Source organism: Vipera ursinii (genome assembly GCF_947247035.1).
Source record: "Vipera ursinii genome assembly, chromosome: 3".
Taxonomy (NCBI): domain Eukaryota; kingdom Metazoa; phylum Chordata; class Lepidosauria; order Squamata; family Viperidae; genus Vipera; species Vipera ursinii.
This window is the reverse complement of record NC_139516.1, coordinates 201,305,429-201,327,474: the sequence shown is the minus strand read 5'-3', so window position 1 is coordinate 201,327,474 and position 22,046 is coordinate 201,305,429. Positions and strand designations below refer to the sequence as shown.

Sequence of the window (22,046 nt, the reverse complement as noted above, 5' to 3'; positions counted from 1 at the left end):
TCCAACTTGGATATTCTGTTCTGTCATTCCAGCTTCCAAATGGGCAGTCCCCCGCATTTCCAACTCAAAGGCCTCCCATGGTAAACATGTGCTGTGATTTTGTTAAAGAAAAATGGAAGACAGTGGGTAAACACAGCAGCGTTTCTTGCACAGAGACATGTTCCCCTTTTATCTTTTCCTCCTTAGCAATTTCACACGTCTTGCCTACCATCATCGTTTAAACCAAAACAAACATCACCAGAGGTAAAAATGACCCAAATTGTCCCTTCTCTTCAGAAAATAGGACATTGCCTATAATTGCATTCTCCTGAATATTATCCCTGCATGAACCAAGATTTCATACTGCAGTGTCAATTATTTTTCTTTATTATAAATTTGCTTGCCCAGGAATACTTAAAATTCCAGGCTACAATCACAGCCTAGTTATCACAGATAGGGATCTGGGTCCAAAAATTACAATGGGCCTGAAGCTCCCAGAATTCAGTGTGCTTTACTTATTTCCTTTGGCTTTCCAATACAGCGCTTCCTCCCAAAGTCTGTAAAGCAGGGGTGTCCTACTTGGCAACTTTAAGACTTGTTGACTTCAACTCCCAGAATTCCCTAGCCAGCAAAGGTAGCTGGGGAATTCTGGGAATTGATGTTCACAAGTCTTAAAGTTGCTAAGGTGGGAGACTCCTGCTGTAAAGCAATCCAAAAGAAAAAGGAAGATAATAAAATTCATAGACACATGAGATATACCAGGGGTAGGCAACCTCGGCTCTTTTATGACTCATGGACTTCAACTCCCAGAATTCCTGAGTCAGGAATTCTGGGAGTTGAAGTCCATGAGTCATAAAAGAGCCGAGGTTGCCTACCCCTGAGATATAGTGTAGTTATTGCCATTGGGATATAAATTTATTTCTGAATCCAATTGGAAGTGCTCATTTTGTCCAATTAAGCTGATTATGGCTTTAGTAAGTAGGACTTGATGACTATCACGGGTGCATGCCCAAAGGCAGTGAAAGCCTTCTGAGGACATTGAGGCTGTAGCAGGTAGATTGTGGGTGCAACCTGACAACCATTCCCAGGCCAGTTGGCAAGTTGTGACTTGCTTTTTTAGATCTGGGAAAAATATATCCTAATCTAATCTAATCTAATCTAATCTAATCTAATCTAATCTAATCTAATCTAATCTAATCTAATCTAATCTATCATCTATCTATCTATCTATCTATCTATCTATCTATCTATCTATCTATCTATCTATTTCCTTCCTTCCTTCCTTCCTTCCTTCCTTCCTTCCTTCCTTCCTTCTCTTTCTTAAAATTGTGCTAATTTTGGTTGGATGGAATTCCAAGGACAGTATGAAGTCATGGCAAGCTTGACTATTTTCATCCACAGAGGAGCACGAAACGTCCATCATTGCAAAGATCACATCGGGTTTTGTGCACCATCTCAAGTGCTATATTCCAAAACAGGATTTAAAGAGTAAACCATGTGTGAAGCATCCTGCAAAGATTAAGGCTAATAACTTTGACCTTGCTCACTTGGAATAACTCAAGACTGAAAAAGATACTTCTACTGAGGGATATCCTCTGGTGAATTGTTGGAACGTTTTTTGGAGGATGGTGCCTTAAAGTTGGTATTAACTGCTGGCAGATAAGTAGACTAGTCCTCGCAGATTTTTTTTTGGCAAGGCTTTTGGAAAGTGATTTGCTCTCATCTTCTTCCTAGACTAAGAGAGAGTGGATGGCCCAAGGTAACTCGTCTGGCTTCATGCCTAAGGTGGAGCTAGAAGTCTCAATCTCCTGGTGATTGGCCCAAAATCTCACACCTGGTTTTTCTTTCTAAGGTGGGACTAGAACAGGGGTAGGCAACCTTGGCTCTTTTATGACTTGTGGACTTCAACTCCCAGAATTCCTGAGCCACTTGGCTCAGGAATTCTGGAAGTTGAAGTCCACGAGTCATAAAAGAGCCAAGGTTGCCTACCCCTGGACTAGAACTTACAGTCTCCTGATTTCTACCTTGGTGCCTTCACCACTACACCTAACTGTCTCTTACTGAAGCGGTACTTTCCTGATGTGATTTATGGTCTACTGTTCAGTTCATCCTGTTTGTTATCTTATTCAAAAATCTAAACAAGATGTTACCAGAAAGGAGATCTCCTTGGAGTTCCTATTCCTTTGGGGAACGGCCACTTAGTCTAAACACCAGTTCCTTTTGCACATCTTTTATATCTTGGCTGTTCTGCTTTCTTCCATCTTGGACTGATCTCAAGAAGCTGAGTAACATTTGACCTAATTAGTATCTGGATGGGACACCAACCAAGAAATCGCAGGCTGTAGCCTAGATTGGGAATTTAGAAAAATTTGCCAGGAGAAAGTAACAGCAAACAAGTTCCATAATGTTGCCAACAAAACTATGAGGACACATCTGTTATAATATCACCAGCCGATGCACTGACTTCAAGTGTGACTTTATCTATTTTATTTTATTTTATTTTATTTTACATTATTTTATTATTTTATTTTATTTATTACTCTGCTAGTCATTGCCAACTCTAGGGACACTGCTCATCTCCATTTCATGTGGCCAGCATGACATCATGGAGCACTGTTACCCAGTGCTTTTTTTGTAAAAGAAAAAGGTGCCAGAACTCACACATGTCATACAACCTGCCTTGCCTACCCTACAAGGTTCCATCCAAAAAAGGTGCCGGAACTCCGTTCTGAGCGTTCTATGAGAAAAAAGCCCTGCTGTTACCTTCCCACTAAAGTGGTATTAATTTACTCGCATTTGCATCCTTTTGAAATGGTTGGGACTAGTTTGTTTTGACCTGGTTGGCAGGAGCTGTGGCAAGTACAGGAGCTCACTCCATCGTGTGGTGCTCTGGTCTCGAACCAGGGCTGCCGGCTTTCCAGCCAACAAGCCCAGCATCTTAACCGCTGAGCCACTGTGCCACTCCTTTATTTAGATGAGACTATGCAATATCCTAAAAGGGACGTGATGGCTCAGTGGGTTAGGACGCTGAGCTTGTCGATCAGAAGGTTGGCAGTTTGGCGGGTCGAATCCTGAGTGCTGGGTAACAGAGTGAGTGCCTGTTACTCGTCCCAGCTTCTGCCAACCCAGCAGTTCGAAAGCACGTAAAAATGGAAGTAGAAAAATAGGGACCACTATGGTGGGAAGGTAACAGCGTTCCGTGCGCCTTTGGCGTCTAGTCATGCCGGCCACATGACCACGGAGACGTCCTCGGACAAGCGCTGGCTCTTCGGCTTTGAAACGGAGATGAGCACCGGCCCCTAGAGTCGGAAACGACTAGCACGCATGTGCGGGGGAACCTTTACCTTTACCTTTATGCAATATCCTTTATTCAATTTTCTGTGATTTACCCATGGTTTTAATTCTTGTTTTTCTTTCTGGCTTTTTTTAAAAAAAACTCCTTGGATTTTTTTTAATCAGATTTGGTCTGCTTCCCTTTCCGCTATGATTTTAACAGCTTGGATTTATTTATTTATTTATTTAGATTTATATACCACCCTTTCCCAAAGGACTCAGGGCGGTTTACAGGGTATTTATAACTTGCATTTTTGACATGTTGACTTTCCATGGTTTTGTCTTTACAGTTTTGTTTCTCTTTAATCAACTTAGGATTTTATTTCCAAACAATTCTGGGAAGGGGATAACTGGAGTAGAGAAAGAGCAGAAACATATACTGTAGCAGCTGGGCAGATTTCTGCTTCTACGATACTGTCCCAAAATTTGTTCTCAGAGTAGAGATGATCAGTCACCAGCAGAAGTCTGGCAATGTATTCACCTTATATTTCCCCTATATTTATATCTAAATGCATCATGTATTTTCATATTAATACTTAATGGCTGTGGATTACAGCTATTGAAATGAAATGCTGGTAATAACCCAAGAAGATACAACTAGCTGATGTAGAAGGAAACAGACCATGCATTGCAGTTGAGTTGGTTTTAATTATAGTTTTTGCCTTCCACCTGACACAAACAGTTTTGGCTCAGTAGCTAGATATTCATAAAGCCAGCATCTGCAATTATACACAAGCCATGGTCTGTAGTTGACTAGGGTTGGGCAGTGAAAACAGCCAATATTTCCATTCACATTGACTCACCTGCACTGGAAAATATCATGGGTTTTTTAAAAAAAAATAATATCCTTCCTTATTAGCAAAACTTCTATTGGGATCACGAAACCTTCAGAGAAAAGATGTTTAATAGCAAACAGACATTATACTAAACACAGAAGCAGAAGAATATGAAACCTCACAGGAATTAGTTCATTGCAGAGAGGTGGGTTATTTTTCTAAGTAACAACTGAGATAGCAGGAGGACCACGTCTATAATTGGTCATTGTCTTTTACGTTTGAAAATGAGGATCCCCAATCCAGAAAGGAAGAACTTCTATAATGATAATAATCAGTGTTTTTTTTCTTAAAAAAAAAAAGGTGCCGGAACTCTCATCTTGGCGGCCGCAGGAGGCGGGGGGCGGGGTGGGGGAAGCATTGCTGCGGTCATGGGTGCGAGGGGTGTTGGTGGTGGGCTGCCCCCAGGGCTGGAGCTGGCGTGGCCGGAGCTGGCGTGGCTGGTGCTGTGAGAGCAGCGGGGCCCGCAATATATGGCAGTGCTGTGCGGGGCAGGCAGCGGAGGCGGTGCGGGCCAGGCGATGCAGGGCGGTCACTTAGGCACGCAGGGCGAGGCAACGGTGGCACAGGTCCAGCACCAGGTAGGTCACCAGCCTGGCTGACACAGAGGAGCACAAGGAAGGAGTGCACATGGACTCCGCAGAACCCACCTCCCACTCCTTGTCCTCTTTTACTTACCTAGTTGAGATAGTGTACTTGGGTAGCAGGGAGGGATGCAAAGTTCCTGCCAAATCGCCTTCACTGCAGACAACTTGCCAGTGCAACATTTGCCGGCCAGGTCTTTTGGCACACTCAGCAGCAATTCCTATTGGCTTTCAAAAGCCAATAGGCTTTTGAAAGCCAATAGAGGGAGTAGCATAGCTTGTGCAAAAGCTTTTTTCTTTTTGTGCAAAAAAGGGTGCCGGAATGCCATTCTGAGCGTTCTACGAGAAAAAAAGCCCTGCTTTTATGTTTTAATCTTATGATTTTAAAAATATTGTAAGTTTATTTATTTATTTATTATGGGACTTATATGCTGCCCTATCTCCCAGAGGACTCAGGGCAGCTAACAACAATAAAAAACAACAGTACAAAAGTTAAGAAAAAATTAAATAACAGCCCCAAATATTAATTACACAGTTAAAAATTAAAACTTTTAAAAACCCATCATCAATCCAGGTCAGCCTGATGGAAAAGGAACGTTTTGAGGTCGCGGCGAAAGGACCAGAGGTCCGGGGCCATCCGAAGCTCAAGGGGGAGTTGATTCCAAAGGGCTGGCACTCCCACAGAGAAGGCCCTCCCCCTGGGGGTCGCCAGCCGACATTGTCTGGCCGACGACACCCTGAGGAGGCCCTCTCTGTGTGAGCGCACTGGGCGATGGGAAGTCGTCCCCAGCAGCAGACGGTCCTGCAGATATCCCGGGCCTAAGCCATGTAGGGCTTTAAAGGTAAGTACCAGCACCCAAACTTTGCCAGGTGCATACAAATTGCATAGAAATATTATATAATTGGTAAATAAAGGTAGAACATATGTTAAATATACATCAAATGATAATATGCTTCCCTACAAAGTCAATTCTTGCTCAATGACAGACCAAGGAGTTAACTCAGAAAGGCAAGAGGAAAATCTAGAAGAGGTCTGTGCAACTTGTAGAAGGGAAAGGCCCACACTGATAAATTAAAAATCTTTGTGGTCTGCAAAGGAATGCTGGTGGGCTAATCAATGATTTGGTGACTAGAGGAGCATCTACAGTGTTGGAGCTTGTGGTCATGGTAAGCCATGGAGGCACTAGGCAACATGACTTTCAGGGCAATGGTGGTGATTTTATTACTTTAAAAAAAAAGTCTGTGCTCTGTCCAAGGGTACTTGGTAGGCTGCATGTACAGGCCTGGTCTAGAATTTATTTTGGAGCATTCAACTATCTAGAGCAGACATGTCAAACTCATTTTGTTTGAGGCAACTTCTTATAAAAGAATTGCCATTAATTTGTTTTAATAAAATAATTTAAATCAATTTTTCACTTGATTTCAAATTAAATGAATTATATTGGTTGACAATGAGATATTTTTTTAGTACAATTGCCAAATGCAAGAAACTGGTTTTAGGTCTATGTGTGCACTAATTATTTCAACACCAATACATTTTAACAACGTATTCCATTTGTAAATGAATGCAAATGCAAATTATACAATTTTTGTGCAAAAATAAAACAAAATAACAGATTTAGGAGCTCTTATCATTAGTTATCCTTAGATAAAAAATAATTCCATCATCCAAAACTTTGTTACACTGTATTTAACAAACAGATGCTTTGGGATTAAAAAAAAAGACTGATTACATTTGATTGTGTATCACCATGGCATTAAAACAAAATTTGAACAGTGTATGAAAAATAAAGGTTCCCTAAATGTCTGCTGGCTATATCTATACATTTTCCTTGATAGCATATCACATATAATTGAAGATTATAATTAGTTGCGTGTGCGCGTTCAGCAAGTGTGATGTATTTGTGCTGGCATTTCTAGGCCTCTTTCCAACCACATCCAGAAAATTTTGTAACAAACATTGGAATTCTCAAGGCCATGTTTGGTATTTCCCAGCAATCTGTTACTGGAAGGAAAAAGCAATCCCTGCTGCGTTACTGATCCCAGAGAAGCATTTGCATGTATGCAGGTATCCTTAGGGTGCCATAGTTATGGATGAGAAATATTGGTTGCAAAGTTGGCATTTCTGGATGTAATACAGATATTTTGGACTTATTTTTCTTTCTTTGCATGTCTGATATTTTTAAAATGGCATATGCTACTGACTACACCTATGCACACATGTAACATCTTTTGCTAGGATACATGACCACTGCTTTTTCAGAATGTGAAAAGTGAAAGATTGTGACTAAACAAAATTTTAATGTACAGATAATACCACCAGAAATTATTTTAGCCTTTTTAATAAATGTTGTTATTGATGTTAACCTCACCATGGAAAACATCATATATTGTTATGTATATACTAGATTAATTATTTAAAGACTGAAGTGCAACATAACTAGATTCTAAATAATCTATTTTTCAAAACACACAACAGTCCAAACAGTAAAAGTAAAGTCCAAATTAAGAACATTTGATTCTTAAGAATTGTTTAATTTAAAGTGGTTTAGTTGTAATAGATGGTTATAGATTCAAAATAGTTTTCAAGAGTCTGTACAAAAGATTTTTTTTCTAGCATCAGCTAAATTAGACATATTACATTGAGAAAAATGTTTGATTTCATTACAGAGATGTTAACAGAGGAAATAATTATTTTGTTATCTAATTTTACCTTCCAAAAGATTGAAGCAGATGAAAAATGTGAGGTTCTTTCCTGTTGGCTTTTCTTAATTAGCTGTTTTAGATTCTAAAAGTTTAGTTCCCAAAAAAGTAACCCTGTAAATAACTTTAATGTACTCCTGTAGGGCAGGCTCTTTTATGACTCAAGGACTTAAACTCCCAGAATTCCTGAGCCAGCATGACTCAGCTTGAAAACCTCTCCCTTTCCCCTCAGCATGGCTGGCTCAAGATTTCTGGGAGTTGAAGTCCATGAGTCATAAAAAAAAGGGCCAAGATTGCCTAGCCCTGCAATAGGCTTTCAGACAGAGCTTTTTTTTTTTGCAAAAAAAAATGCCAGAATGCCGTTCTGAGCGTTCTATGAGAAAAAAAGCCATAATAATAATAATAATAATAATAATAATAATAATAATAATAATAATAATAATAACAACAACAACAACAACAATAACAATAACAATAACAATAACAATAACAATAATAAAGTTGGGACCTTGGAGGTCATCTAGTCCAACCCCCTGCTCAGGCAGGAAACCTTATACCATTTCAGGCAAATGGCTGTCCAGTCTCTTCTTAAAAACCTCCAGTGTTGGAGCATTCACTGCTTCTGGAGGCAGGTTGTTCCACTGGTTAATTGTTCTAACTGTCAGGAAGTTTCTCCTTAGTTCTAGGTTGCTTCTCTCCTTGACTAGTTTCCATCCACTGCTTCTTGTCCTGCTTTCAGCCGCTTTGGAGAATAGCTTGACTCCCTCTTCTTTGTGGCAGCCCCTGAGATATTGGAACACTGCTATCATGTCACCCCTCACCCTTCTCTTCATTAAACTAGACATACCCAATTCCAGCAACCGTTCCTTATATGTTTTAGCCTCCAGGCCCCTAATCATCTTTGTTGCTCTTCTTTGTACTCTTTCCAGAGTCTCAACATCTTTTTTACATCGTGGTGACCGAAACTGGATGCAGCATTCCAAATGTGGCCTTACCAAGGCATTGTAAAGTGGTATTAGTACTTCACGCGATCTTGATTCTATCCCTCTGTTAATGCAGCCTAGCACTGTGTTGGCTTTTTTGGCAGCTGCAGCACACTGCTGGCTCATATTTAATTGATTGTTCACTAGGACTCGGAGATCCCTCTCACAGTTACTACTATTGAGCAAGGTGCCACCTATGATCTACCTGTACATTTGGGGGTTTTTTGCTTAAGTGTAGAACTTCACTTTTTTCACCATTGAATTTCATTTTGTTAGATTATTATTAAGTAGATATTATTATCTCTGGTAATGTGAAAAAAGTTGTGATACATAGTGACATGTCACATGACATGGCGAGTTTGTCACCCATGCTCTAATTGGAATTACTTCCTTACATGTTCTGACCACATATTTTAGTGGTCATCCTTGACTTACAATCACAACTAAGCCCAAAATTTCCACTGCTAAGCAAGACAAGTGTTAAGTGAATCAGGCCCCGTTTTATGACCTTTTTTGCTACGGTTGTTAAATGAATCACTGAGGTTTTTAAGTGAATCATGCAAACGTTAAGGAAATCTGGCTTCCCCCCCTTGACTTTGTTTGTCAAAAGCTCCCCGAGAAGGTTGCAAATGACATTCCCAGGACACGGGGACGCTGTAACCATCGGAAATATATGCCGGTTGCCAAGCACCAAAAGTTTGATCAGGTGACTGCAATGGAGTGCTGCAATGGTCATAAGTGTGAGAATTGGTCGTAAGTCACTTTTTCCAGTGATGTTGTAACTTTGAACGTCATGAAATGAATGCTGGCAATTCTGAGTTATTGCTTCTCTTGCTTCTAAATATCCTATTTCACATGCTTCCAGGTCTCTTCCAGCCTTCACAACATATTCAGGCTGTACCCATAAAGGAGAATATTTGTAGCTCAGGGTTGAAATGAGGAGTCCTTAGTGCTCGTTGAGCTTGCTGGCTTTCTTGCAGACATTTCATTAAACGAACTAGGTAAAATCTTCAGTGCTAGGCTCATGTTCAAGCTGTCCCAGTCTGGCATCACCAGAGCATCACCAAGGCAGCTCTTTGTGGTTTCTTCCATCTGCTCACCTTTTGGCAGAACAGTAAATTGTACGCCACACATTACCTTCTTCAGCTACAATTTCCTTAACCCACTACTCTGCATCTGCTCATTTGGCATCAGTCTTTGGGATAAACAGCTTATCTGGCGAAGCAACAGCAGCTGACTGGCTCAGGACGAAGAAACTCTAGGCCAGGGGTCTTCAGACTTGGCCCTTTTATGACTTGTGGACTTCAACTCCCAGAATTCCTCAGCCCACATGCCTGGCTGAGGAATTCTGGGAGTTGAAGTCCACAAGTCATAAAAGGGCCAAGTTTGAAGACGTCTGGTCTAGGCACATCTGGAACAACCAACTCTATCAGGATCCTGGCTGCCTTCATGGAAGCTGACTAGATATGCTTTGTCATTTCTTGTTACTCTTTCTAACCCAATAGCACATTAGATTTTGGAAAAGGAGGTCAGGCCTCTTTCCCTCTATCCCGCACTGGAGTAACTCTCCAGAAACTGGACAGAATGGGGACAACTTTGGTGGGGAGGGAGAAGCCAATCAAAGAAAATTTGAGTTCAAAATTGGGTTGGATCTAGCTCACAGAGGCAGAGGAAAAGATTCCAAAAGAAAATTGGCTCATAAGGTCTATGGAGATTCTCAGTCATCCAGGTCACAGTTGTCCCAAAGGTGCTTTTTCTAAAGGCAACTGGACTGTCTTTGTTTTTCTTTCAAGACATTTCGCTTCTCTTTAACCTTTATATATTTCCCAGGTCATGGACTCCTTCAAGGAGGAAGGAATGTAACAGTTGTTGTCCACACTGAGCTGCAAGGTCATTCTGAACTCAAAGTCTTCCTAATTTAATATTTTTATTTATTTATTTATTTATTATTTTAATCCCATTTATATCCCGCCCTTCTCCGAAGACTCAGGGCAGCTTACAATCTAAGCACAAATCAAATGTGCTTAGCATTAGCCTTCATTCTCTGTATATGCCTGCTTATTAGGGCTTTCACACACACACCCCAAGCGGCATTATTACAAAGTCAGCTTATTGCCCCCAACAATCTGGGTCCTCATTTTACCTACCTCGGAAGGATGGAAGGCTGAGTCAACCTTGAGCCTGGTGGGATGCGAACCTGCACTAATTGCAGGCAGCTGGTGTTACTTAAGGAGGCATTAGCCCACTGCTCCACCAATACTTTCGTTCTTTTGTTTGGTCACCCTCCTCTTCATTTTTTTTTCTTTTATCAATTCTGAAATCCCTTGCATCAGGATGTAGTTCAGGCACTTCCTGGCCTTTTCTTTTGCAAGTTTGATGGGTGCACGTGTTGCCCCCGAATTAATTTTTGCATTCATCGTAGCTGCCCCTCGCCTGGCCGGGTTGTTATAAGTTTGCCTCTCAATCCAAAGCCATTTCTAAATGGGCTAACTGGAGGGTGTCTTCTGGGAAACTCCCACATCCCTTTTCCTTCCTTGGGCTGAAATAACTTTAGCATGACTATTATCAGGGCTTTTTTTTGTCATAGAACGCTCAGAACGGAGTTCCGGCACCTTTTTTGGATGGAACCTTGTAGGATAGGCAAGGCAGGTTGTATGACATGTGTGAGTTCCGGCACCTTTTTCTTTTACAAAAAAAAAAGCACTGACTATTATTCAGTTTTTTCCTTCTGTCTCCCGAGATCCGTTCCCACATACCATTACAGAGCACACTCTTCCTTACACCCTTTTTGGAATCAGGTTGACAGAATTACTAAGAAAATGTTGGTTCTTAAACACACATGTATTGCACCGAGTTATATCCTCACTACTTGGAATTTAACATGTGCAGAACAAAGATGACTTTTCTGTGCTCTTCTAACAGTGAAAAAAATAATCCTTTGAAGATGGAAAAATACCGCAATTCCAGATATAAAGGATTAGATTTCAGAGCTGCGTGAGTCGGCAATTTTTGAGAAAATTATGTTTGATTAATCAGAAAGTGGCACATTATCTTTCTCCTTGGAAAAAAAAATCTCTTCAATGGATTTGATCAGCACTGAAAATTTAGATGTCTTTTTTTGGAAGATTTACAAAATAAGATGAACGCAGGACATTGTTATAATTAGATTTGGGGAGTTATTTGTATGTTCTTTTTATGTATTATTGTCTTTTTCTTTCCTTTCTGTTTGTGTATGCTAAAATGTTTGCTTTTCTTTTATGTTATGTTTGAAAATTAATAAAAAAGTATCTGCTTAAAAAAGGGGACATTGGGGGGAAAGGATGAGTTTAAAAAACTCAAGATGGCACTCACGCCTACATGAGTGAAGTCCCCACCCGTTTTGTCATTCACCAGCAAATATAAAATGGCTGGAGCTTCTGTCAGAAAGTCAGGACCTTACAGGTAGTAAGGCCTTATGACAGGGGTCTTCAAACCTGGCAACTTTAAGACTTGTGGACTTCAACTCCCAGAATTCCCTGGCTGGCTGAGGAATTCTGGGAGTTGAAGTCCACAAGTCTTAATGTTGCCAAGTTTGAAGACCCCTGCCTTATGACAACAATTGAGCCCCACATTTCTGTTGCTAAGCAAGGCAGTTGTTAAATGAGTTTTGCCCCATTTTACGACCTTTCCTGCCACAGTTGTTAAGTGAATCACTTCAGTTGTTAAGTTAGTAATAGGATTCCTAAGTGAATCTGGCTTCCCCATTGACTTTGCTCGTCCGAAGGTCGCAAAAGGGGATCACATGACAATGGGACAGTGCAACTGTCATAAATATGAACCAGTTGCCAAGCATCCAAATGGTGCTCACATGACTATGGGCATCTTGCAATAGTCATAGGCATGAAAAAAGGCCATAAATCACTTTTTAGTGCTGTTGTAAATTCAAATGGTCACTAAATGGATGATTGCAATTCGAGGACTCCCTGTATTCTTATCACTCTCTTTATTTAATTCCTCTTCCTGAGTTTCTCCTGCTGACATCCACTTATGGAAAACTGGTTCCTATTTTGCAATACTAGATGTGATTGAATCTCTAGGCCTCAACAGTTTATTTTCATGAGAAAAGAAAGAGGGAGATATTAATGTGCCCTTTAAAAAAAAGGAATATAAACCAAAGTTTTTTCAGGAGTACTTCGTCAATGGGTGAGATTTTGGGTTCAAGGTATTGGATAAGATGTTGTCAAGCTGGTTTTCCTAGGCCAGGGGTAGGCAACCTTGGCTCTTTTATGACTCGTGGACTTCAACTCCCAGAATTCCTGAGCCGGCCATGCTGAGGGGAAAGGGAGAGGTTTCCATGCTTAGCCATGCTGGCTCAGGAATTCTGGGAGTTGAAGTCCACGAGTCATAAAAGAGCCAAGGTTGCCTACCCCTGTCCTAGAAGATAGCCTCTATCCTTGATCCTGGATACTGGCAGGAAGAATAGGAGGGTTGGATACTATGGAGTTTTGAATCAAACAAAGTAGGGCGTGCCAAGAACCAGGTCAGTGTGTAGAAACACAGTAGCAATGTGCACGAACCATAAAATGTGGTTCAGGCCTGATTTGACAATTTGAAAAATTGCTCAGAGGAGTTGGATCAAATCAAAGGTTGCCTAATTTGATTTGTATCTAAAGCAACATGCACCACACGAACCTGCCCTGCCCTCATAGCGACTGCATTTACTCATCACACTAATGTCCCTTAAACTTTTCAAGACCACAAAATTCCAGCATTGTTGTATTGCTTAAAAATGCCGATCGCTGTAATATTTTTATTTATGCCTCTCTTAGTGGGATGTGTGATGTTGCATCGATAGCCTATTTCATCAATGTCTGCAGTGAGATTTGTTCAGAAGAGCTTTTAAGAGTCAGCCTACCTTAATATTTGGACTTGTGGCAAATCCTGAAGATTTTCTTCCTTTCACAAAGGTAAATTGCGGATAAAAATAACAAAGCTTTCAATGCCTGTTTACTTCAAATTCATACGTGCTCTGAACTTCCAACTACATTTTCTTTGTTGGCTGGTTTTTCAGAAATTTCAGTGTGACATCTGAGGAAGGATCTCGCTATTCATTCATGGACACCTTTGCTTAGCCTATGAAAGTAAATGGATACTTCAATTATTCTTATCTTGGATTTTAAAAAACCTCAAAGTTGTTTGAGGAATATTGGCATTCGGCTTAACATTGTTTAAGAAACATTGCACGAAACAGTGGTTCCTTCAACTCTCTTTCGTGGAATACAGCAGAATGGGTTGGCTCATGCAACATATTAAGCCATTACCATGATTTACACACTGCAGTGGTAGGTTTCATACACATTAACCACATAAACCACATAATCGTCTTGCATGTTGTACGAATCCTCCTATAGGATGGTTTTCCTGAAGCTCTTCAAAGTAATAGGTTCTTTCTAGTGTTTCTGTGAAGCCTCCCATTTAGTTCTCATTGGAAGATTCATATTTTATTCAAATACAGCTCCAACCAATTTATAGAACAGGGTGTCTCAACCTCAGCAACTTTAAGATGTGTGGACTTTGATTCTCATAATTCCTTAGTCAAACGCTCTTTAGGGAATTCTGAGTGTTGAAGTCCACACATCTTAGAATTGCTGAGGTTGATAAATGCAGGAATAGAAAGTTGAAGGGCAAGTTTTTGGCATGATGGTAGAACTTGTTCCTTGCCTACAGTACATCATGCCTCACCTTCAGTCAGCAGATGCAATGGATGAGGGGAAAGATTTCTTACCTGTGAACCTGGATTCTGTTTCACCTTGAAGTTGGCAGTTGCCTGCGTAGCTGAAGGTGTATGAGCCTCAGCCTATCAAATGAGAGCTGGTAACTTTATATTGAACAATGGGAGGTATGCAAACATTTTTAAGTTTAACTATTTCAGGTTTAAAACATTGTATGCATTCAATTTGGGCAGGTTGCTTTTGTAAGTGTTGAAAGAAAAATCTTCATCAGGGCCCAGTCCAAGCCGGACTCCAGCCTTCCTGAATGGATTATGATATCTGCATTTCTACAGAGCTGGTTTCTGCTTGGGGGAGGGAGACTTGGGGCTATTAAGAAAATCTGGACATGCTTTTCTGCCTTTTTAAGATCCTTTGAGGAAATATAATATTCTGCCTTTTTAATATTTTCTTCTCGGGGAGGGGGGGGCTGACTTCCCACAATCTCCCCTTTGTGCCATATAAGTGTGGATGACACACTTTTACTGGCACAAGTTTTAAAATTGATCTGGTCAGGGAGACTTGATGGGCGTTTCTATGGGGGCTCCAGGATGTGGGGAAACAAGCTTTTAAACTGTTAACTGTTAATGCAGGAAGGGGAAGGCACTAATAGAGGCAGCAGAAAAAGATCCCTGCAGTGGCTCCCAAAAGAGGAGCTTCTCAACCATGAAGGTCTAAAAGTCAGGGCAAAAGTTCTGTTAGGTGGAAAATAAATTTACAGTGTCCAATATTCTATGCCAATTATTTTAGATATTTGATGCCACTTTGAGCTTTCAAGTCAGGTCTGCACATGCCTCCAAAATTCTTCACAGCCATATTTTGTCTCAGTACATAACCACTGACTGCCCATTTTCAAGGGTTGCTTACTTCCAGAACCTGCCTTAGCTCTTAGTTTAGTGCATTCCAGAGTTTGTGATGCCCAACTGAAGTTAGCCAGTGTGCAAGCCAGGCTATTAAATTGAACACAGTGAGCCCTAAGATTCCCACTCTGGGTCCACCAGTGCAATATATTTATGGCTTGGGTTTTGAAGATCTCTTTCCTGCTACCTCCTCAGTGACAGCATAATTGCCTGAGGGGGCCTGATTCCCTCCCCCTTGGAATTTGCAGGAAGTTGTGCATGCAAAGCTTTAATGCCACAGGGCAAGAACCAGCCTAAGGAGCTTTACTGAAGGTAGGTGAAGGGGATAGCTTCTGTGTGATTTTGAATGGTGTGTGTGTGTGCACACATGCATGCAGCTACTTCTATGAGACAGAGAATACAAGCATCCTGGACAAATTTTCCCTCCCACCAGACAAAAGTCCAAGGTGTTCAATACTTGCTGTGCCAACCATTCCCAAATGTCGTCCCTCCATAAATACATTCAAATGGCTTATTACAGTACAAATGAGGCAAGAAAGAAAACCTTACAATGAGTTTCTGCCCTCCCCCCCATAGTCTTTCCAGTTGTCTTCTGAGGCTTCAGGTGAGGGCCAATAGCTCCAGGGCTCCTTCCTTCCACTGCAGCTTTCACAGGCATTTGAGGGGATGGTAGGACTTAGGAAGATCTGTTCCACTCTGGTTGCACGGTGGCTTTCTAGTGGATGGCTGGATTCAAAACCAATTCCATGGCTCAAGCGAATGGAGGGTCTTCTCTGGAAGCAGGGTCTGGGTCAGTATGCTCTGCTTCCAAAGGTTGTGGGGGTCACCTATGCAGGGCTGAAAGACATGAGAACAAGGTCCCCTCCCCGCTTTGTGAGTGACTCTCCCAGGAGACGCAGTACTGATCAGACAAAGGCATGGAGAACAGAGGATAAGAAATGAAGAAGTAGGATGGGAGGAGGGGTAGCTTGCAAACAGAGTTTGAAAAGGCATTAATGCTGCAGTCGGTAAAGAAACAGATAAGACCAGTCACAACAAAATGGGGACATCACAGATGAGGACAAAAGAGAGGTTGGATTCTGGTAAGAGAACCACCAAAAAAAAAGAAAGGTCTCACTTCTGAAACTGAACATTTACAACATGTTAAAGAGAACTTAAGGACTTGCAGCTTGAGACTGCAGAAAGCTCCAAGTAATTTTATGAGCCTAGTATTTTTTTGTTTGTTTGTGTGTGTGTGTGTACAATTTGTGAGGGCATAGAGAATCTACCTTTAACATTTATTTTAAAACAGACCACATTATTTTAGAGATTGAAAAATGCTGATATGTTCCAGGATTAGTTCCATAGTAGTTTTACTGATTAGTGGGATAAGAAAAGTAACATAAGAAGAAGAAGGTTATTTCCCTTCACAAGCAAACTAAGCTCGTGAAGCTCCTGTGGGTAGACACACCTCACGTTTCAGGAGAAGGTTAGACAGATAAAACCCACTTACAACACATACAGAAAAAGCACAAATAAAGCAAGCAAACGAATCAAATTTCCCTTCTAAATGAGCTTAAAACATTCCCTAACAAGGGAAGGCAAAAGGGAACTCAATTTTCTTCACTCTATTTCAGGGGTGTCAAACTCAATTTCATTGAGGGCTGCATCAGCATTGTGGTTGCCCTCAGGGGGCCGGGTGGGTGTGGTAAGGGTGGGCATGGCCTACTGGGTGGGCATGGCTAAAGTGCATATAGCCTACTGGGTGGGCATGGCCAGCTCTACATCGTTCGCATCAAGCGTGCCTATGGGGGCCTGGGCAGGAGTGGGACAGATCTGAGGGTCTCTGGCAGAAGGAGGGTCTCTGGGCCAGGGCCAAGGCAGTGGGGGCCGTTCCCTCACTGTTTCCAGGATGGCTTCATGGGCCACATGAAACCACTTCGCGGGCCAGATCTGGCCCCCGGGCCTTGTGTTTGACATGTCTGCTCTATTTTGTTGGCCAGACAAAATAAGAGTGAGTATTTTCCTTTTGGTGGCTTATTTTAAGCAGAATTTCTAGCGGAATTTTAAAATTCTTCTCTCTAGGGATTAGAGACACCCAAACAGTTAACATTTACCTCAAGGACACACAAAGACCTTGATACGCACACACATATACACACAGAGAGACAAGGGAAAGAGAACAGCATAGGAAAAAAAACTCTTAGTTTTACACATCTTGGTCATTCCCACCATAAATCTCAGTTAAACTCAAATTAGGGAAGGCAGAAATCTTTTTTTTTTATTAAAGAGTTTTACAAAAACAAAATTTTACAATATATCCCCAAATCCACCCCAAACCCACCCACTTCCCCCCCCACTTCCCAGAGCTAAATACAGGATTATAGTTACAATAATCATATTCTAAATAAAAATTATGCATAATATACAATTAACCAAATTCATAATGTGCTTTAACTCCCCTTTAACATAACTACAAACAAAGTACCAATAACAATATCCCACTAAAATCTACTCATAAGCTAAATGGAACTTTTTAGTCCCATATTTGTTCTGAATATAATTTATCCATCTCCTCCAAACTGAAATATATCTTTCCTGTGAATGATCTTTCAAATAAGCAGAAATCTTAGACATTTCTGCAAGATTCGAAACTTTAAACACCCATTCTTCTATAGTGGGCAAACTATCCTTCTTCCAATATTGTCCCACCAGTAACCGTGCTGCCGTTATCATGTTCAACATCAAGTTAGTTTCTTTAACATCACAATCTACCACAATAACCAATAAAAACAATTGCGGAGAAAACTTTATCTTTCTCTTAAAAATCTTTTGAATGTTCCACTAAATTTTGATCCAAAAAGCTTTTATATTTCTACAAGTCCACCACATGTGAAAATAGGTAGCCTCTAAACTACCACATCTCCAACATTTAGACTGTAAATTAGGATACATGTTAGACAACTTCTTGGGATCCAGATGCCATCTATAAAACATTTTATAAAAATCTTAAACAAAAATCTTAAACAAATCACCTGGTTGCATAGAAAGAGAGAGAAATCGCTACTCCTATATTTTATTTTCCTTTTCCTTTTATGTACCTTTATTTAGCCAAATTGGTGTCCCAGCAAAGCCCTGAGCAAAGACCACTCTTTACAAAATTGGCGTGCAAGCTTCTTTTTCATTCCCGCCTTTTTTAGATCCCAGGCATTTAGCAGTCGCCCTAAAGGAGACATCGGCAGAAACTTGGAATTAGAGCTGCCCATATTTTTAGGCAAGACTCTGACCCATTTACCTGCAGTGAGTCTTTTTCTTTACTCTCCTGCATCCCCAGAGTGACTCTTTCCTGCAGTCTTCTGTTCTGGCAAGGCAATCTTTCAGTCCTTGGCCCTTGGCAAGGTGACTTTTGAAGCCGCCCTAGCCCCTTGCCCCAGTTTCAGACCACAAAGGGATCTGAGCGGACTCTGACTTCCTTTTCGCAGAAGTTTGTGGGTCCCTCCTAGAAGAGAGGAACTTTGCTCACAGACTTTGGCAGTTGCCCAAGTACAAATCCCCACTCATTCACTCATTCGATTCCATTTCCACACAGCCTCTCCCTTTTTCCTAACAAAAGGTCCTGCGCTCTGGCCTAACCCCTATGCTTTCCAGAGTTTGAGGAAATATTCTGGCTTTTTAATATTTCCTTCTCTTGGGGGGGGGGTGACTTCCCACAAGGAAAAAGTTAAGATACTTATGGTTGGAACTCTCCACATCATTGACTGGGGTCTGCATTTAGCAGAATAGATGTGGGTGCTAGAGCCAAGTTCTTGAAGACTATCTAGAGGCAGATGCTTTAGGTCCAAAAGGGAAAGTAAAGCTCATTAAGGAAATTCCATATTCTCACAGAATGAGAGGGAGGGAGGGAGGGAGGGAGGAAAGTTCTGACTATCTATGGAACAACCTTCTCTTGATGGCTTCTCCCCATCCAGTGAGATCTGTTAGAGTGCTTTATTCGAGTCCCTTTTCACCCTGATTATCATCTTCTCAACTGCCACCTCCTTCTGAAGAATATCATACCTCACTGTTGGCATTCATTGTTAGAATGTATTTCTATGCAACAACTACAGTAGTATTCAGCCAGTAGTTGCAGTATTTACAAGTTTGGATCTATGGCATATACTCTATGCTCTTTTGTTCTAAGTAGAGCAGACATGTCAAACACAAGGCCCGGGGGCTGGATCCGGCCCACAAAGTAGTTTCATGTGTTCCAAACAGTGAGGGAACGGCCCACACTGCCTTAGCCCTGGCCCAGAGATCCTCCTTCTGCCAGAGACCCTCAGATCTGTCCCACTTCTGCCCAGGCCCCCATAGGCACCCTTGATGCGAACAATGTAGAGCTGGCCACGCCCACCCAGTAGGCCACACCCACCCTGGCCATAATTGGGTTTGACACCCCTGAAGTAGAGTTTCCTGTTTCCAGTTACAGTTAAATAGTTGAGCAGTAAAGTACATGGTGACTGTACTCTTTTGTTTGCTCTGTGGTGCTTTATATAAAACAGAAATTCTAACACTCACCCTCCAAAATTAGATTGTCCCCTCATTTTGCTGGTATTTAGGAAGGCCATTAAAATGCGGCTTTTCTAAGGAGCCTTGAGGATGGAACAGTTATGAAAGTTTTGAAGGTTTCCTGAGTGCCAAGGGATTATATATATTTTTTCATCATATTATTTCATTTGCCTTTAATGTTTTTTTTTACTCTAAGATAGCCTAGAAGTTGCTTAGTCCTTTGGGTTTGAGTGGCATTTAGAAAAACCCTGGTAATTAAATAATAAATAAATAAACATTGAGAGGACATTTGCAGGGATCTTTCTTCGACTGCACATTGCAGCAGCCATTCTGATTTTTTTGGACATACACACGCACATGCATACAGCCACACAGAGTGCCTGCTGTTGAGAAACCTGTTATAATAGTATTGATAGTGCTAACCTGTATAATCTCCAGCTCTGAGCGTTTCAAGCAAAATACAATGACTCCTAGAAACAGAAATTTCCCTTCCCGAAATAGCCTATTGTGTTTAGCCATGTTGCATTATGTATTTCACTGCAGTTTCTATCCGATGACCAGCTGTGGCATATTTTGGACAAACATCTCCAAGAGCTCAAAACGATTCTGGATTGCAAGTAGCAAACATTCAGTGGATTTGTACATTACATTTATCCCCTAGTTCAGGGCTTTTCAACCATTGGTATGGGTACCACCTGTGGTACTTTGGCACCTGGCCGGTGGTACGCGACCATCCTAGAAAAGTGGTAGTGGGGGAAGGGAATGAGCTGAACCGGTGGCAACACCGCACAAGCCTGAGCGAGAGATGGCTGGAGCTGCAGGGCTGTCAGGGCTCAGTGGAAGTGCCAGGATCAGCGCCAGACTCCAGCAGACGGGGGAATAAAAACCAAACACACCCCACCCCACCCCCGCTGCCAATCCTCAACAGAAATGCTCACAACAATGAAAACCTCGGACAGGAAGAAGAACGCCGCCGGGCGGGCAGGCAGGTGTCTTGCTCGGCTGTGGCTTGGGGGGCACTTTTTTCAGTGCCGTTGTAACTTCGAACAGTCACCAAGCAAACTGTTGTAAGTCGAGGACTACCTGTACTTCATCACTTTTTTCCTTTTTTTTTTTGGTCATCAGGTTTTTGACACCTTGCTAGGCGACTGGTGGTACTTGGATGCTGCCATATCCTAAAAGTGGTACAATGGGTGAAAAGGTTGAAAAGCCCTGCCCTAGTTTATCTAAGAGCTATGAGTCAAGGAGGAAGTTCATTGTCTCATTAAATTGACTGAAACCAACAACAGTAGTGGGCAGAGTTAGCTTCATGGCACCAGCCCTGAAAACTAATGCTATACTACAAAATTATCCTGCATGATTTTGCTGGCCATACGATTCGCTTAACAAATGTGGTGATTCACTTAAGAATCATAGAGGGGGGAGGAGTTGCAAAATCAGGCGTGGCTCACTTAACTGCTTCGCTTAGCAATGGGAAAATTCTGGTCATAGACTGAGGACTTACCCGTAGAGCAAAACAGAAAACCGCATCCTCATCCCAGATGCTCCATTTTTTTTTTGTATTTCTTTTTCAATATGCACAATGTGGAAAAGAAAAGAAGGGGGGGGGGAAAGATCCCAACAGTCAGCAGTACTGAAAAGCACACATTTCCATAGCTCTCTATAACCCTGCAGTCTATTTATTCTGGGATCCTATCATTCTAGGAAAGCTTCCTTGTTCTTTACCTTGCTTTTGATCTATTTTCGTACCTGCTTCTCTCACTCTTAAGGGTTTAGGCTTATTCCATCCTGTCCCTAAGATGGAGCAACGTAGCTAAGTCACCAGCTGATGAGCGGCAAAGTGGGTGAGGCCATAATTTGTCTGTCTGTCTGTCTGTCTGTCTGTTTGTCTCGCTCTGTCAGTCTATCTATCTATCTATCTATCTATCTATCTATCTATCTGTCTGTCTGTCTGTCTGTCTGCCTGCCTGCCTGCCTGCCTGCCTGTCTGTCTGTCTGTCTGTCTGTCTTTCTTTCTTTCTTTCTTTCTTTCTTTCTTTCTTTCTTTCTTTCTTTCTTTCTTTCTTTCTCTGCAACACTGTGGAAAGTTTCATTTTTTTAAAAAAAATATGTACAGATAGTCCTCAACTTACAACCTTTTGTTTTAGTGACCATTCAAAGTTGCCACGGCAACTTTGTGACATCTGACTATTTTTCACACTTACAACTGATACAACAGCATCCCCATGATCAAAAATTGGACTCTTGGGAACTGACTTATACTTATGACGGTTGCAATGTCTCGGGATCATTTCATCTCCTTTGGTGACCTTCTGACCAGCAAAGTCATTTTAACAACCGTGTTTACTAATTTAACGATTGCAGTGATTCACCTAATTGCTAAGCACATTGGTTTGTGCTTAAATTGTAAGCCGCCCTGAGTCTTCGGAGAAGGGCGGGATATAAATGGGATTAAAATAAATAAATAAAATAAAATAATAACTGCAGCAAGAAATGTGGT

The 22,046-nt window shown here is 41.4% G+C and overlaps 1 long non-coding RNA gene across 1 annotated transcript in view; it reads right to left on the bottom strand.

The window, feature by feature from the left end:
• Window positions 1-22,046, bottom strand: part of LOC310638792 — a 42,096-nt gene that overhangs the window by 4,129 nt on the left and 15,921 nt on the right. Inside the window, exon 2 of the long non-coding RNA XR_014492184.1 lies at window positions 13,310-13,527. This is a non-coding gene — a long non-coding RNA (uncharacterized lncRNA). The remainder of the gene's footprint in view (window positions 1-13,309; window positions 13,528-22,046) is intronic.